An 18,261-nucleotide genomic window follows, 5' to 3' on the forward strand; every position below is an offset into this window, starting at 1 on the left:
CAAGAAATGGTCTAATTTCTTACCAAGTGCTTTTATAATTTAGGAGGCAATATCATAACTTTTTCATTCCAATAACAATTAAAAAATTCTAGATAACATGAACAAGTAATTCTCAAACACCAAACCTCGAGTAATACTCAAGTATAGAACAAATTCAAAAACTAATTCTCAACAATACAAATCCAAATTTTTTTAAAAAAGTGAGTCAATTCAAGTCAGGAAACTCAATCAAATTACACTAAATAGTTAGAAATACACACAAACTTTACAAAATAATGAAATTGTTGAATAGAATCAGAATACTAACCGAAAATGCAAGGGCTAGAAGGAACATTCACCAGTAATGTTCGAAATTTTGAACCATCTAGGTTTTCACCCTCAATATTATCGACACCCAAATCTTTCTACTGGTTTATGTGACTTCAATTTTTTTTTTTTTACTTAATAATGCAATAGAAAGATAGAGTTGCAGCGATGAGGTGAGAATTAGTGGCTAGATTACTTTGCTGGAGAAGGATAACGGTGGCGGGATGAAAGCGAAATAATGGCAAGTGAATGAGGGTAGGGGTTTACAATTGGGATTAGTAAAGTAAGACATTCTCTAAAAAGAAGCTTCTAGTCCACTAGTACAATCTTTTAAATTTTTACCTTTTTTTTTTTTTTTTTTTAATTTTTTGCTACAAAGATGTTGTTGTGGTATATTATTTGAATATTTAACAACAAAGCAAGTCGTTGCTATATTTTATACAATATATTGCAACCAAAAAAGTTATTGTAAAAAATAGACCGTGAATTAATTCAATGTCGCGCGTTAACATGGTGTGGAGGGAAATGAAAATTTACCAACTGCAACGACATTATCGTTGCTAATAAAATTTTCAGCAACGACTACATTGTTGTTGCCAAACATTTATTGCGATAAATGGATTTTCTTGTAGTGTTATCACCCCCAACCGGTCATCCAACCTGATGTAAGAGGTTACCATACACGTGTTAATGCGTGATAGGTTTGAAATTTTTTAAAAAAAAAATAAAATAAATAAATTTTTTTTAAAAAAAATTAAAACCCTAACCTCTACCCCAGCTGGTGGCAGCCCCCTGCCACCTCCGGCGGGCAGCAGCCCTTGCCGTTACCGGTCCCCTTGAGCGTCGGACGCCACCAGACCCCCTTCCCCTACTCCGTTGCCGGCGTTAGCCCAACCAACCTCCCCTTTCCCCTTAAAACCTTCCGTAACCCTCCCTCTCCCCTCTAAAGCAGCGCAACTCAACAGCCACCGCCACCTCTATTCGCCACTAGCCACCAACCACCTCAATTCGCCACCAGCCACCAACCACCTCAATTCGTCACCAGCCATAAGTCGTAATTCCGCAAACGCCTACCACCGTAACACTGCAATTCGCACATTCAACAAAACCCAGCCCGTAACTCCACCAACAACACAAGCTCGCAACTTCGCCAACAACACCAGCTCACAACTTTGCCAACAACATCAGCCCAATTTCAACCACCAACACTACTCTCTTTACGCCGCTACCGGAGATCAAAGGTTAGGGTTCTTCCACGCCAAACTCCCCTTCCCTTCCCCGTTGAATTTCGACCACCTTGCGCCTTCTCCGTCAAATTCCGACCACCTTATTGCCTTGTCTGTCTAATTCTAACCACCATGGTGGTTCCAATAGTGGTGTTAGGGAGGAGCTGAGGTGGTTGGGGCTTAGGGAAGGGAGGTTGGTGGTGGTGGTCAATGTTAAGGCTGAGGGAGGGTTGGGGATTTTTTTTTCAATTTTTTTTTTTTACTTTTTAACCAATCAGATTACGACATGTGTACAAGTAATCCCAAGTTAGCAAGGTTTACCTCTTCAACCGATTTCAAGTCATTTGGGGGTGATAAAAATAAATGGAAAATTTTCCATGAATAATACCACCTTTCAGTGGTCTTCCAAAAACGGAACGACCTTTATAATATTTCAAAATGGAACGACCTTTGACACACATTTTCTATTAATGGAACATGACCTACTAGTAACCTGTTTAATAGGTTACCCGTGACACGTGTCACAATATCATTGGCCAATTTATTTTTAATAATTTTGTTTTAAAAAGATGAATTTTTTTTTAAAACTAACCCTTCTTTCCCTTCCTTTTCATCGGTTTCCAGTCTTTCCACCAGCCCCCAACCCTGTTCCCACCACCCTTCCCTTTCTTGTCCCTGTTTCTATCCCCCTCCTCTTCCCGTCCCCATTCCCGACGCCACGACATCCTCATCCCTTCCCCATTTTCGAGCCTCCCTCCTTACCGAAAACAACCCCGCAACCCTTCCCCATAAATGACCTCAAAACCATTTCCCTTCTTCCCTATTGCTGCGAAACCACCTTATAGAAACCCATTTTCCCAAAACCCTAACCTATCGGAAAAGGATGGAGGTTGCGCGAATTGAGGACGAGGTAGGAGTTGGGGCTTTAATTGAGGACAAGGAAGAAAGGAGGGTCAAAATTGCGGACAGGGAGGGAAGGGGGTGTTGAAATTGAGGACGGGAAATGGAAGGGTGGCTGGAAACGGAAATGGGAAGGGGATAGGGGGTCTGAAACAAGGACGAGAAGGAGAGGGGGAATGGAAAACGGGGACGGGAAGATGAATGGGGCCGGAAACAGGGATAGGGTCTAGGGAAGGGGGTTTCCGGTGAGGAGCCTGGTGGAAGGGGGCAGGTGATTTCCGGTGAAAGGGGGAGAGGCTGGGTAAAGGGATTTTTTTTTAATTTTTTATTAATTAAAACCATTAATATTTTTAAAAAATGTTAAATAAATAAATACAATATTAACAAATGATAACGCAACATGTGGCAAATGTAACCTATAAAACAGGTTACCGGTTTTTTTGTTCCATTTATGACGGATGTGTATCAAAGGTCGTTCCATTTTGAAATAATGTAAAGGTCGTTCCATTTTTGGAAGATTGCTGAAAGGTGGTGTTATTCTAGGCAAATTTTCCAAAATAAATAGGGTGCAAAGTTGGGAGTGATAGAGAATAAACTAAAGTAAGGATTAATATCGGTGGATGGAGCAAAGTTAGGATTAATGGTGGCAATTTTTCCTTTTAAATACTATATTTTCACATAATTCTTAGGTTAAAAGTCAAATTATCAGAGTATCCAATCTTTATGACCCATTAGCAATATAGTGAAAAACAAAAATCAAATAATAATTATTTCAAAAAGAAAAATCTTACTTTGATTAAATGTTGATAGTTCAAAGTCACTCTAGTGAACAATCCATCACTAGTACAAAACTAATCTTAAGTAACACCCAATAAGTGTTACATAATGTAGTAAAAGTGTTATTATAGACAATAGGTAACACTTTATTGGGTGATACTTCCGCCCATGTTACCTAAGGTCTTACGTAACACTTTGGGTAATGTATGGTAACGCTTTCAAAAGTGTTACTATAAACCCTCTTATGTAACACTTTTTATATTATTAGTATCATTTTTTAAGTGGTACTTTTTATTTCTTAGGTAACACTTACTTATCTTTAGTAACATTTTTCAATCATCTTTGGACATATAGGCACCTTATTCGACATTATGTATCACTTTTTGCAAACTAATGTAACACATTATTAATTAATGGGTACCATTTATTATTATTTTATTATTATTATTATAAAATATAAAAATAATGTTAAAATGTACAACAACGTAACCATGAATGAGAAATTAAATATATGATAGACAATAATTTGAATTGAAATAATTTCATAATTCTTACAAAAAAAAAAAAAAAAAAAAAAATAAACATCAATTTTTATGTTATGCCAAAAAATAAAATAATAATAAAAAGAAGGAAATAAGAAACAGCTCTAAATTTCAAAAAACAGTCAATGGTGGTAGCAGTATGATAGCAGCAACTAGCTAGCAGAACGACAACGGTATTTGCAGCTACATATCAGACGTCAATACCAGGAGACAACACTATGTAGCAACAAACAGTTGTAGTAGATAGAAAACGCTTGATGTTCATGTGAGGAGCAAACGCTAGTTGAAACACCATGGTACCTGATGCAGGATTGAAGCTCTAGCTCTCTGCTTGTATCCACTATATAGATGCTTTCTCTAATAAATTTATCCCATAAATTTTTATGTTTCCTTGGCTTGCATATTTCTCTGATATATAACGGTATATCGCTCTTGACTCTACAATGGGTTATATGCACACAAATATAAGATATGACAATACGTTATTCCAAAGAAGGTGCAACCCTACAAGATGAAAAATATACAAAGATAGAAGAGAATAGTGATGAGCTAGGGAATCAAAAGACATTCTTGAAACTGATGCAACAGCTACACTTAAAGATAATTAAGTCATATATGAAGTTGGACTAACAAGTTTAAAATCATCCTCCTTATGTAGTCTACGAAATCTGAATCTTACATTACCCTTGCATATGCTAAAAAATATAAACTCTCAAGACTAGACTAAAGAAATGTTTTATCATTTCAGTCCTAACAAATGAGAGTATGCCATAATTTATAGTTTGATCCTTTATTGAAGGTACAGAAAGTGCCAAGTTATCAAATAAATAAAGAAGGGCTAGGTTTTTGTGAATCCCAATTGTTCTATGTGCATAAATAATTCACGATGATATGCTCTAACTGAATATTGCAGATGCTTGTGATGTAGAATACCAACTAGCTACACAGTTTTAGTTGAAATAATAAAGACATAACAAACCAATCGAATGTTTTACAATAAGAACCTCTTCCTAAAAGAAAGAAATCAGATGACTTGATAACCAAAAACTAATGCAAGAGTGAACTATAATATTTCAGAAGATAGCCGTAGTTATTGTGACAACACTACTCTAACATGTACTGATCAAACACAATATTACTTGATCAAAAGACTGAATAAGATTTCATGCATATCACTTTCCATACACTTACAATGTCCACAAATATCTCAATACTTTTGAAAATGAGTATCCATCTTCGAGCAATTAACACGTTCTAAATGCAACAAGCTATTACATACATGGATATCTATTTATTCACATAACTAATAAAGTAGTAGTAGTAGCAAAGATTGCTAATGAGTGTCATCTCATTTGATAAATTTTTAGGTTGTTTTTACCTTCTTTTACCTTTTAGTATTTTCTTCTTTATTCGTTCTCTTTTCGTTATTTTAGTTGCTTTTCCTTTATTATAGATTTTATAGATTTAGTTTTTATTTTATAGATTTAGTTTTTATTTTATTTTATTTTCTTTTCATTTTCCTTTCCTTTATTTTCTTTTCTTTTTATGTTGATTTCTTTCATTCTTTTCATTTTCATTTTATTTCTTTTACTTTTGTTTGTTAAGTTTAATTTTATTTTACTTCATCTTCTCCTCGATTTTCATTATGTTTTGTAGGTGAATATTCTAAGTTCAATTCTTTGCGCTCGCAAAGCTGCGTTCTCAAGCCGGGTGGTGTTGAACCCACTATGGAATCGTTTCGGGACTGCCTGTTCTAGTGGGCATCACGAGCTTGCTATGAGGATGATGCTCGTGCCCACCAGCTACAAACAACACCGCAACAACACCAATTACCTCCCTGCTCCCACTAGCACCTGCCACGCATCACTCAACATCAACGCAACTCCCCTACTCCCCCTATTCACCAACACACACGCTACAACTCAACAAGCTACAACCACCAACTCCCACAAAACATCAGCACACCACCAACTCCCCTGTCACGCACTTCCCCTGCTCCCGCAACAACCACCAATCAGCCACTATCACCACACAACACCAACATCACTCGCAATCCCTGCTCCAACCACCTTTCTCCACCGTAACAACCACACCTAGCAGCCTACCAATTTCTCCCACCGCTTCGCACCACCTTCCCCTGTTTTCCCACGCAAACAACATCCCTCCAACTTCCGCCATCACAACCAGCCACTAATTCGATGCCAAGACCCACTCGGTGCGGGCTTGAAGACCCACTAGTGCGTGTGCACAAGTTGGGTATGATTTGGGCCGTTGATCTTGATTAATTTGATGATCGAAAGGTTGTGATGCTGCGTGATTGGTGATATGAGAAGCATGATTATTTTCCATATTAAGAGCAGCCAAAAATCGAAAGTCACTGACTTCGATTTTTTTTTTAATTTCTTTCTTTTAATTTTCTCTTTAATTTCCTTTTATTTTTCTATTTTCCTTCTACTTTCCTTTCTTTTTTTTTTTTTTTTTTTATTTACATTTCCTTTTCTTTTATTTCTCCTTTCTCTTTTATTTTCTTTTATCCTTGTAATTATTAAATACCCATTTTGGGGTAAAATAAGGAGAAGATTTTAGAATCCATTTTTAGATCTCATTTTTCTTAGCTTAGTTGAGAGCTTCTCTCTCTAGATCTATGGTTAGTTTTAGGAGTAGATTTAGAGAGAGAAAGTGAGGGATTTCATTGGTAATTTGAGAGATTGAAGATTCAAGGTGATAATTGTACTGAAGATCTCCATAATCAATCAATGAGGATTTCTAACTCTATCTCATTTTATTGCTTTGTTTAATTTCATGTTTGATTTGATTTGATTTTGATGTTTGATTCTTGATTAGTGTAATTGTTCTTCATATTTTGTTGATTCTTGATTTCTATAGTTGCTTGTTGATTAGATGATGATTCTTGAGTAGTTGTTTTCTAGGGATTGGGTGAAACTTGTATGATTGATTGATTGTGATTAATTTGGGAATTATGTTGATAGACGGTTGAGATTAAAGTGATTAATGTAAGTTTGCATGTGTGTAGTTTGATTAGGCCTTGAGAACTATGCTAGATTGCATTGTGATTTCTAATGACACGGCCTATTGATTTAGGAATTGCAATTGTCGATTGGTTTGAATTGTGATTCTCCTAGTTTGTTATTCATAGAGACCACTAGCTTAACGATTAGGAGATAGCTCTTTGATTCCAATTGATGTCTCTTATCATTAGTCTTCACAACCATTGATTGGCATGTCACTAGTGGAAAAAAATTCTATTTGTAACTGGCGAAATTGACTTTTAGTAACTAGCATCGTTGGTTGCTATTGCCACCGTTACAACTAGTGAAAATTATTTGTAACTGACTAATATTAGTTACTAATAATGTACTATTCGTAACTGGCTTAACCTAACGCTAGTTACAAATAGTCTATTTTTCAAGTTAGAAAGCATACTATTCGTAACTGGCGTTAAGTTACGCCGGTTACAATTAGCGTATTATTTGTAACTATTTGTAACTGGCGTTAGGCTATGCCAGTTACTAATAAACATATAAAAATTATTTGTAACTGGCGTTAGGCTATGCTAGTTACTAATAAACATATATTTTTTTATATATAAATATTTGATTCGTATACAACAAGCTTGATAGTATATCATATTGAACAATCCATCTTCAAATGGGTTAAAACCTGTTACAACCTGTTACAATTCAACTAACCAAACACGTACTCCAAATAATTCCACATAACTTGAATTCACCCACAACATACAATACAATCAAACACTCCAAATAATTCCACACAACTTGAATTCATCCACAAAAATACAACAAAATAAACTACACCTTCCACAAAACAATTAAAACTTTAATAAAAAAATTATTGATTTATAATTTAGGAATGTAATAACAATAACTAGTAGGCTTAATAAAAGTAGATTCAAATGTGTTATATTGTTTTATTAAGCTAAATGCGATTAATCATAACAATGATCAATAATAATAAGTAGTCTTTCAACAAAATATTAAATCTACAAAACTTAGCCCATTCCAATTATACATCGTTGTAGGTTACAAGTCTTGCCAAATACTCCTGCAAATATAATAAAACACATGTTTATTATAGTTTTTTAAAAATAAAACATCGGCCAAAATACGTGTATAAAGCATTTTAACTTGCAAAAAGAGGCAAATTCATCACTAACCTCATGCAAATTACCCTTGCAATTGTTATGGAAGGAAACTATCTCATACATATATCTTATTACATAATAAGCACATTTGGTACCACCACATTGTTGAGCACACTCACTCAAATAAACATAGTACAATAATTTAATACTCCCTTCGTCCTTTTATTAAGAGCCTAGTTGGGTTTTTTCACGAGAATTAAGATAATTGTAGATTTCTTAAAACTAATAGTTGATAGTACAAATATGCATGTGGAGTTATCCCTAAACCCTAAAATATGGATAGCAAAAAAACTGTTCAAATGAGGGTACTGTAGCTTAGGAACAGTTACTTTCCTGTAATGCCCTTGCTTCCTTTTTTTTTTTCCTTATGTTGCCCTTAAAACTGACATTAGTTCTACTTTTTTTTTTCCATTCTTCGTTTGTGCTGCTAGCCTGCTAGGTGTATGGTCTTCTGACTCTTTTCATCTCCTCTTCTTTTCTTCCTGGTTTTCCTCCCTCCCTTTCATTTTGCTTTTCAGCGATTCCCCTTTATTTTTCTTCTTGTGTTGTATGTAGAAAGACTCATGCAAGTGACTTCACTGTAACCCAAACCACACAAGCAATAAGAAGTGCAAAGTTACTGTAGAACCTTTCTACTTTGTGAACTCTAAATTAAAGAGCAATATTTTAGTACAAATATTTTCACCAACTCAACCTGAATACCCTACCTACCCTACAATACACTAAAGTACTCAATACTTCTATGCTATAGCTTATTTAATTAATGTACATGTACTTTGCATAGTGTGGTCATTCACTAAAAATAAAGGAGCATGTATTACTTATTTATATCCAAAAAAAAGAAAAATAAGAACCACATATCAATCAAATGCATGTAAATTTCAGACTAATCACTTGTAAGTAGCATCTAATTACAAGGAGAACATGCAATTAACTACCTAAGTAATTGTTTAGAGGCTTAGAAGGCACATTTGATTATTGGTTTTAACAAAATTATCACAATATCTTAATACACTGCATTTGTTGATCACCTTTACTTGACACACGCAAATGAAATTGTACTCTTATAAGCAACAATGTAGGCACGTTTTTTCCCCCTTAGTTTCAATTTCACTTCTAATATGTATATATGTACATGTGTTTTGCCGGGTTCGTGTTTTTTTCCCTTTTTTTTGGGTGATTAGTTTTTTTTTTTTTGTGTTTTTTTTTTATTAAAGGTCGTTACAAGTAGAAAGCGTAATAAACTACTCACGTTTTGTGTTTTTGTAAAGGTCATTACAAGTAGAAAACGCAATTCATTACTCACGTGATGAGGTTTTAAAAAAGCACGACATTATCTCATTTTATTTTGTTTTTACAAAAAAAAAAAAATTACATTACATTATTAATTAGTTTTGTTTCTAAACGTCATTTAAACCTGGAAGATTAAATAGGCGTACTAATTGACATTAGATTGGCTACTACAAGATTAATTAACTAATTTCAAATTTAAACTAATTGACATTAGTTTGGCTACTACTACTTTGGGAATCAACCATCTCCGGTCTTACATACTCTTGACTATCCTTTATGTTATATCTCTATTAGCAAACATTGCAATTCCTAAAGATAATCCAAATATAAGTATAAACAAAGATCAAAATAATCAAACTCATACTTAAAATGGATCACAATCTTCACATTCAAATATATCAAACACACAAAATAAAGATGGTAGAAATTATCTTCCGACGTCACCCACATAATTCACATCCTATTGTAGAACCCATTTCCCTGCAAGAGTGTGCCCAACAATCAATATTTTTTTTTATCCTTCCATGATCCAATCGAATGCTAAATTCAAACAATGTCTAAAAAAAGCACACGGTTTAACAATAGCTAGAAAGGGAATATATATCAAATAAGATTTCCCACCAATAAAAGAAAAAATAAACAAAGCCCACGCAACAAATTATTAGGGAAAAAAAATCGACAAAAAATTAAACTTTGAAAAAATTCTCAGAAAACTCCACACAATTAGATGTTAAGTGCAATGCAGTTAATAAAATCAGAATTTAACCCATAAGAACAAAAATTTAGTGTACCTTGAAATGAACAAATGACTATAAATCGATCAAAATTCCCATACCCAATTTGGCTTTTAAGGTTTATGGATTAAAGGGTTTTGGATGAGTAAAAAGTAGCCCAAAAATTGTGGAAACCCAAGATTAAGCACCATATTTTCCATTGGACATTTTAAAAATACGAAGTACATTAGTTTTACAATTTCACAGTTAAGTGTTGAAGACTCCCTTCTTTCCCGTAAAAGCTCCTCCTCTATTATTCAACCTATCTTTCATTCTACAAACCATTTACAACAAAATTACAACCATAACTCACAAAACATAAAAACGGAAGAAACTGCAATAATCGAGTCTAATGACCAACCACAACCCCTCCAAACAATTAATCCTAACTTTATGTATCTCAAGTTTGTCAATCAGGTACGTTTGATTTACTACAACTATATGATTAATTTGTATATATACAGAATGATAAGGCAACATTTATAAAGGTGCTTCGGAAATCAAAGATAGCAAAGGCATTTAACAAATACTACCAAGTTAACAACACACAACATGGCACCCGCTCGCTTCCTTTTCAATGGCAATCACATTCTTCCTACTTGCTCTGCCACTCCCTCTAATGTACTCTTCCTTTCCCTCTTTCTTTCTTATAATTAAGGTATTATATGTAACTGGCATAGTCTAACGCCAGCTACAAATAGTTTTTTTCTTGTTTTTAAAAAAAAAAAAAAATTAGTAACTAGCATTAGACTACGACAGCTACTAATTGTAGGGAATATTTCAAGCCATCCCACACTTGAGCCCCACTGTGATCATACACCTAAGCATGGTGGCGTCCAAAGGGAAGGAAGCTAGAGTAAAAGAGTCGCCAACAAGTTTTAGGAACTTGTAAACCATTCACATGGTGAAGGTTACACCCCTTAACAGAGATCGTTAACTCCAATAGGTCTGGAACCATGACTGGAAGTTCGGGGATGAAGGTACAAATTCAACCTAAAAGAGATTAAATCTGCCCTAAAAATAGGCCTCTACTTTATTCTTCTCGTATTCATGTGCGCTTTCTGACTAACATACAACCAATAAATTAACCCTAAACCTGTTTATCTATGTTGGTTGAATTTAATGCACAAACAAATCTATTATTGGCAATCACTTGAATTATAATCATATTAACCTAAACAAGATTATTAATTATCTTATTAAGCGTGATTACAAGTATAAATTCCCTTTAAACCTGCAAGAGAGGGCGTGATCAAGCAATAACAATAAATAAATATAATATCAAGCAACATAATAACAATCATCATCATAATAATATTCTCAATCTCAAAGCAGAATAATAGCAAGATCCTAAGCATGATACTAACAAGATTAATAACAAACCCTAGCATGTCACTAAGCATTAAAGATCAAAGCTTTAGCCCTAACATGATACTACCATGATATTAGGAAAGAAATAGGAAGTATCATAATAATTATACATGATATTAGAAATATTAGTTATCCCTAAACATGATACTAGGAAGCAATAAAACATCCTAACATGATACTAGGAATCAACAAAACAATCTAAGCATGATTTCTATATCAAAAGATCAATAAAACAATTAAATTACTTACTTCGATGTCTCGTACCTCTTTCTAATAACAAAATACACACGTTAGTAACTTCAAGGAAAATAATAAAACAATTAAATCAAATAATTGAAATAGAGATTGGGGACCAAACCCTCAGAAATATCAAACCTTTCACGTCTAGGGCGAAGGCAACTTCGAACTTGGCTAGGTGTGTCTAGAGCTAATGTATGTGGAATTTTGTGAGAGAAGGTTTAGAAAAAGAATAGAGAGAGAAAGCTTCTAGCTTTTAGAGAGAGAATAGAGAGATGATTGGTGATTGTTGATGAATGATGAATGTAGATGATTTTAAAACAGGGAGATACGACCCTTATTTATAAGAAAAATAGCACGGGATCAAAGAAAATCATATTCGGAATAAAAACTCCTCTTGTCGCAAACGACAGGAGTCAGCGCCAAACGACGAGCTCGTCGCCAGGCGACGAAGGCCAACGCCAGGCGACGAAGGTCAGCGCCTGGGGACGACGTCGTCGTCTCGCGCTGGTCCAAAAGTCAATTCGCTTTTCCACGAGTAATTACCTTCAACACCGGTTGGAGGTAATTAAGCGTCCGAGCAGTTTTCGAAATTAGATTTAATATATTTTATTCTAAATAAAACATCCTTTCTTTTAAAATAATAGTTAATAAGCCCTCCTCTAGATCATCGGGCCACCTTTGAAAATCACTGGGCCTAATATAATTTAATCCATAACTTCCTCATAAATCATCGGAATTGGGTCCATAATATATCATAGGAAAGCTCTTTTTGAGCCCATTCCAACTACACTATTATTGGACCTTTATCATGGACCAAACCAAAATGGACTGGCTACTTTTCATAAAATAAGAGTAGGAAAAGAAATATTTTCAAAAACAGAAAAAGAGATATTTTAATAAAAACAACATCCTCATCATTAGACTTTCCACACTTTCACTTCGTTCGATAATCAAATGACGCGAAAGGTATTCATCACTGGGTTTGGTTTTGGGGAGACACATTTGGGTGTCTACACTAATAAACATATAATTTCTTTAATATATAAATATTTGATTTGTATACAACAAGCTTGATAGTATATCCTACCGAACAACCGTCGTCAAATGGGTTAAAACCTGTTACAATTGAACTAACCAAACACGTACTCCAAATAATTCCACATAACTTGAATTCACCCACAACATACAATAAAATCAAACACTCCAAATAATTCTACACAACCCGAATTCATCCACAAAAATACAACAAAATAAACTACACTTTCCACAAAACAATTACAACTTTAATAAAAAAAAATTATTGATTTATAATTTAGGAATGTAATAACAATAACTAGTAAGCTTAATAAAGTAGATTCAAATGTGTTATATTGTTTTATTAAGCTAAATGCGATTAATCATAACAACGATCAATAATAATAACTAGTCTTTCAACAAAATATTAAGTCTATAAAACTTAGCCCATTCCCATTATACATCGCTGTAGGTTGCAAGTCTTGCCAAATACTCTTGCAAATATAAAAAAAAACACATGTTTATTATAGTTTTTTAAAAATAAAACATCGGCCAAAATACGTGTACAAAGCATTTTAACTTGCAAAAGAGGCAAATTCATCACTAACCTCATGCAAAATTACCCTTGCAATCGTTATGGAAAGAAACTATCTCATACATATATCTTATTACATAATAAGCACATTTTGTACCACCACATTGTTGAGCACACTCACTCAAATAAACATAGTACAATAATTTAATACTCCCTTTGTCCTTTTATTAAGAGCCTAGTTGGATTTTTTCACGAGAATTAAGATAATTGTAGATTTCTTAAAACTAATAGTTGATAGTACAAATATGCATGTGGAGTTATCCCTAAACCCTAAAATATGGATAGCAAAAACACTGTTCAAATGCGAGTACTGTAGCTTAGGAACAATTACTTCCTTGTAATGCCTTTGCTTCCTTTTTTTTTTCCTTATGTTGCCCTTAATACTGACATCAGTTCTTCTTTTTTTTCCATTCTTCGTTTGTGCTGCTAGCCTGCTAGGTGTAGGGTCTTCTTACTCTTCTCATCTCCTCTTCTTTTCTTCCTGGTTACTATTGGTATTTTGGTAACTAGCATAACATATGTCAGTTACTAATAAGGCATTACATGACATTTTTTCTAATAGTGTGTTCTTCCCAAGTTGTTGCAATTATCATGATTACTTGTTGATCCCCATTCCCTAGTGTTTTATTTGTTTGAGTCTTTGTTTTGGTAGTTGCTAGTGTTACCTCTTCACCCCATGATTTCGACCTAGCTTAGGCGCACAATTGAAAGCACTTGAACATAACTGTTCCTAGTGGTTCGACCCTTGACTTACCTTTATACTCGTATCTAGGTTTGTTAAGTGATTATAAATTTTGTTTGACACTAGGGAGGATTAGTCAACGACCTAGTTTTTCGCCTGTCAATGACATTGTGCTCTTTATTATAGTATTAGTTTGGTTTTAGGAACATAAAGTTATTGCTGCTCCAACATTGATTAAATTCTACTAATCATGCAGCTAACAACGAAAATAATTTGACATTGTACTCTATCATATTTCTACATTTTCAAACTCCTCTTCTAAACCATTACTCCAAACAAATAAAAAACAAAATTAAGAGTTAGTTAACACATTCCAATTCAACTTTTTCCCTCAATTTAAACATCAACCCATCTCCATCTTATATCAAACCTTACTGTCTAAATAAACCCATGGTTAAAATACAAAAAAAAAAAAAAAAAAAAAAAAAAAAAAAAAAAAAACTAAACTGTTGAAAACCACCAAGTAATTTGAATAACAAGACTAGGTCTTATAAAATTTTACTATCAATATATAATCACAACATAAAATTGAATAAAAGATCACAAAGCTATTCAATTTGGACAAATATAGAAATGCAATATAATAAATAATTTTTTCCCCTGAGAATTCAATTCATAAATAACTAATTCTTCATTTCTTTAAATTACATAATTCTGTAACAATAATGGAATCAACATTATTAGCAATAAAAAAAACAAGGGAAAACAGGACAACATTAAGTTATTCTTTGGCAATGAGAGAAGGAACGAACTTACTCAAAGAAGCGACAATCGGAAATCATAACTAGTTTCAAGCCATTGCCCCAGCGACTCTAACAACGGCGGTAGAGGTAACGACGGTGGTGGTGCGTGGTGGTGGCGGCGACGGGTTTAGATTTGGATTCCTCTTTCTGAAATAGAGAGAGTGATTGCGGTGGTTACTAGAGGAAAAATTAAGGGTTTCGTGGGAGCTTATGAGTGAGGTGGGACTAGGAGTGAAAGCGGGATACGGAGTACGGAGTATTAATTTCCTATTTTATTTTTCCTCAAAAAAAAAAATTCCCATTTTATTTTAGAAGTGAAATTTTCAAAGCGGCTTTGTATTTTACTTGTGTGACACGTCATACGTGTTCAGTTATCACTTTATCACTAATTCACTATAGTGATGTTTTTAAGTGCGTAAACAATTTTTCGTGTAAAAAAAAAAGTCAAAATTTGTAAATTAAATTTTCCAACAACAAAAATTGCCAGCTTCCCCTTTGAAAAAGTCATTACAAAAGCTTCTATATTTGTAACACTTTCTTGTAGTGAAACCGTATGAATAAAGCCAAAAGGTGATTCAAGTTTAGTAATGATTTAATATTTATAAAGGTGGGTGAATGTAATGATTTAAAGAATAGGTGATTCAAGTAAATATTGGGTAAAGATAAGAAAAAAAAATTAATAAGAAAGAACGATTTAGCATATCAAATTAAGTGTTACAACCAAATGCTATCTAATATCAAAGTGTTACATTAAAGTGTTATCTAATTTTACAGTGTTACAAAAAGTGTTACCTAATATTAGAATGTTACAAAAATGTTACGTAAAAATCAAACAATCATGAAATTTATAAAGTGTTAGCAATGAGTGTTACTTAAGCCCAATTTTGTAGTAGTGCATCATTTCCTCTAAAGTCATATTCCCTTGTAAATTACAATAGAAATTCATATTTGCAGGGAATTCGAAATTTAATATGAAATATATTTAAATGAAATTGGTTTGATGAACATCGAAATAATCAAGTAGTTTGATAATCAAATACAAAGCAACTATCACAAACTAACGTGCAACAATTGGAGTGTTCCTTATTAGCTTATTATACCAGAAATTATCAAAAAATTTATTGTATAATTTTTCAAGTGAAGAAATCCCTAACAAAAATAAAATTAATATCAAAATAAGGAATTACCTGCTTCTAAAATTCAAAACTGGGGAAGATAAATACAATCCAAACCTAAAATTGAATTTGGTAAAAGGAATGAAAGAGAGATGAAATTTAGAAATTAAATAGAATTAAAAAAAAAAAGAGAGAAACTGAAGAGCGTAGGTAAAGAGAAAGAACATCTCGAGCGGAGGAGATTGATGTATAAATAAACTGGAAAATTGGAAGGATTGATGTGTCGTATGGGTGAAATTGTAGAAAGGAAAGGATAAATGGTGAACTGAAGGGAAACATTGTTTGGGAAAAAACTCGAGTCCAAGAAACAAAAAGATAAAAATCAGATGAATATGTGAAGGGACTTAATGTACACGTGGCACTCTATATTGTCTTTAAATATTAGATATTAGTATTGATTCCCACCCCTTTTTCTAAGTCTCCTCTAATTCCTTCCTTAACCCCGAGATGTGATGGACCACTACCCGGTAGGGACACCTTTGTCCCATACCAGGGGCAAAAAAGTCATTTCCTTCATAACACATCACATTAACCCCAGTGATGTTACTGCTGTAAAAATGTTTCTCTCTCCTCTCTCATTACTTAATGCGCTGTAAAAATTGCTCTATTCTCTCTCTTGAAAATTCGTGACCGGAAAACTCGTCGGAAAAATTACCATAAACCCTAGCGGAAAAGGGCGTGGAAAGTTGTCATGTTTAATCTCGATTTTGTCCTATTGAAGAGCATTCTTTGAGATCCTGATTTTTGCGACAAGTCGAAGTACTATACAGATCGTTACATCGATAGACTGTTATTACATAATTCGAAGGATTATTACATACATTCGGCAATTGTCATGCCATGGCAGGTAAACTAAGCTATTAATTTGAATAGAAACTTTCAATTTCGAATTTAGGATTTTGTGTAACAAACTAGTCTTTTTCTGAATAAGGTGGTAGAAGGGGTGGTAGGGGTGGACGAAGAGGTGGGCGTGCGCAATTTGGTGGGCATGCGCCATCTGGTGTCGTTGGAAAGGTAATTGTGCCCTGAGTAGTTAGTTAGTTTTCCATTAAAATGGAATTTGTTGATGATTAAAATGGAATTTGTGTTTGTGAGTACTCGGTAATCCTTCTACATAATTGAGTATGTTAGTAATACTGTGAATAGTATGGTTGAATTGACTATGTTAGGAATTGTATTCTGATGTTGCTTCAAATTGATATTTTCTTTGTTTGAAAATGATGTGTATTAAGTACTTGTGAAACTTGTGAAATGAGTAGTGATGGCTAAATGAAAGTAGGGGGAAAATAAAAAAAAAAAAAAAAACTTTCAAGCGTCTGGTCAAACAAGAGAGAATTAATTTCCACAAGCACTCATGTTATCGGTAGTAATAGCAATGTGCTTCCTTCCATTGAACCCACAACCACTGTCCCCAGCTACATCCTTCTAACCTTAGGTGCAACCTTCTGTTCCTTGCAACAACTGCATATAATACACATCACCACCATCATGTTCTGCAACTCTAACCATTTTTTGATAGTTCCCTACTCTTCCTTGCTGGTCATTCTCACTCGTACTGACTCTATTCGCATTACCTCCTGGTTGCAAGATACCCCCATCCTTGATCATTATTTGCCTAGTTGATGAACCTACCATCACAAACTAACAAATTAAACAAAATCTTTCACACCCAAACAAACCATAGCAATGGTCCATAACATTCTCTTATCATTACTCCCTCCCTATTCAGGACACCTAATTTCTCGACGTTGTGCATAAGATTCTAAACAATAAGTCCAGGCTAGAAATTACATCAAATTCTCTATGAGGGGAAAAGGATTATCACATAACATCTCTAAATTAATTAAACTTGCAACTTCCAACCATAATCTATTTATTTCAAATTAAACAGGCTCGACATTTTGTATTCTGATGTTGTTTCAAATTGATTTTGTCTCTGTTTCAAAATGATGTGTATTAAGTACTTATGAAAATGAGTAGTGATGGTTGGCTATATTTTTTTTTTTTGGTCATGTTTAATTTGAAAACAAGAAGCATATGTGAACTTAGTGACAACTTTGATGAATTGCAATCTGAAAATGAATAATTCTCCTAACAATCTACAATTCAGCTTATCAGTAATTCTTTCAATCATTCCCAGGATCAAGGATCATTGTATGATTAGTCCATAATAGAATTTTGTGTGCTCCATAATGAACCTTTCCTTTTTAATTATGTGCAGAAAATCATGTGGGTGTATGATTGACTTGAATTAAAATAAAAAATAATAATAATAATAATAAAACCTCATGATGAAGACATAAAGGTTACTTCGACAACCTCACATTAGCTAGTTTTATCATGATATGGCCCGAAGTTATAACACGTTTTATGCCTATCAT

At 33.8% G+C, this 18,261-nt stretch overlaps 1 long non-coding RNA gene across 1 annotated transcript; it reads right to left on the bottom strand.

Moving 5' to 3' along the window:
- Positions 1-9,095: 9,095 nt before the first annotated feature.
- On the bottom strand, positions 9,096-14,907 carry LOC145568655 (uncharacterized). Its single transcript, XR_014095871.1, has 3 exons — positions 14,719-14,907; positions 11,621-11,641; positions 9,096-9,707 (listed from the first exon to the last, which is right to left on the bottom strand). It is a non-coding gene; the product is annotated as an uncharacterized LOC145568655 (long non-coding RNA).
- Positions 14,908-18,261: the final 3,354 nt, after the last annotated feature.

This window comes from Chenopodium album, chromosome 11 (assembly GCF_948465745.1).
Source record: "Chenopodium album chromosome 11, dcCheAlbu1.1, whole genome shotgun sequence".
In the NCBI taxonomy this organism is placed as follows: domain Eukaryota; kingdom Viridiplantae; phylum Streptophyta; class Magnoliopsida; order Caryophyllales; family Amaranthaceae; genus Chenopodium; species Chenopodium album.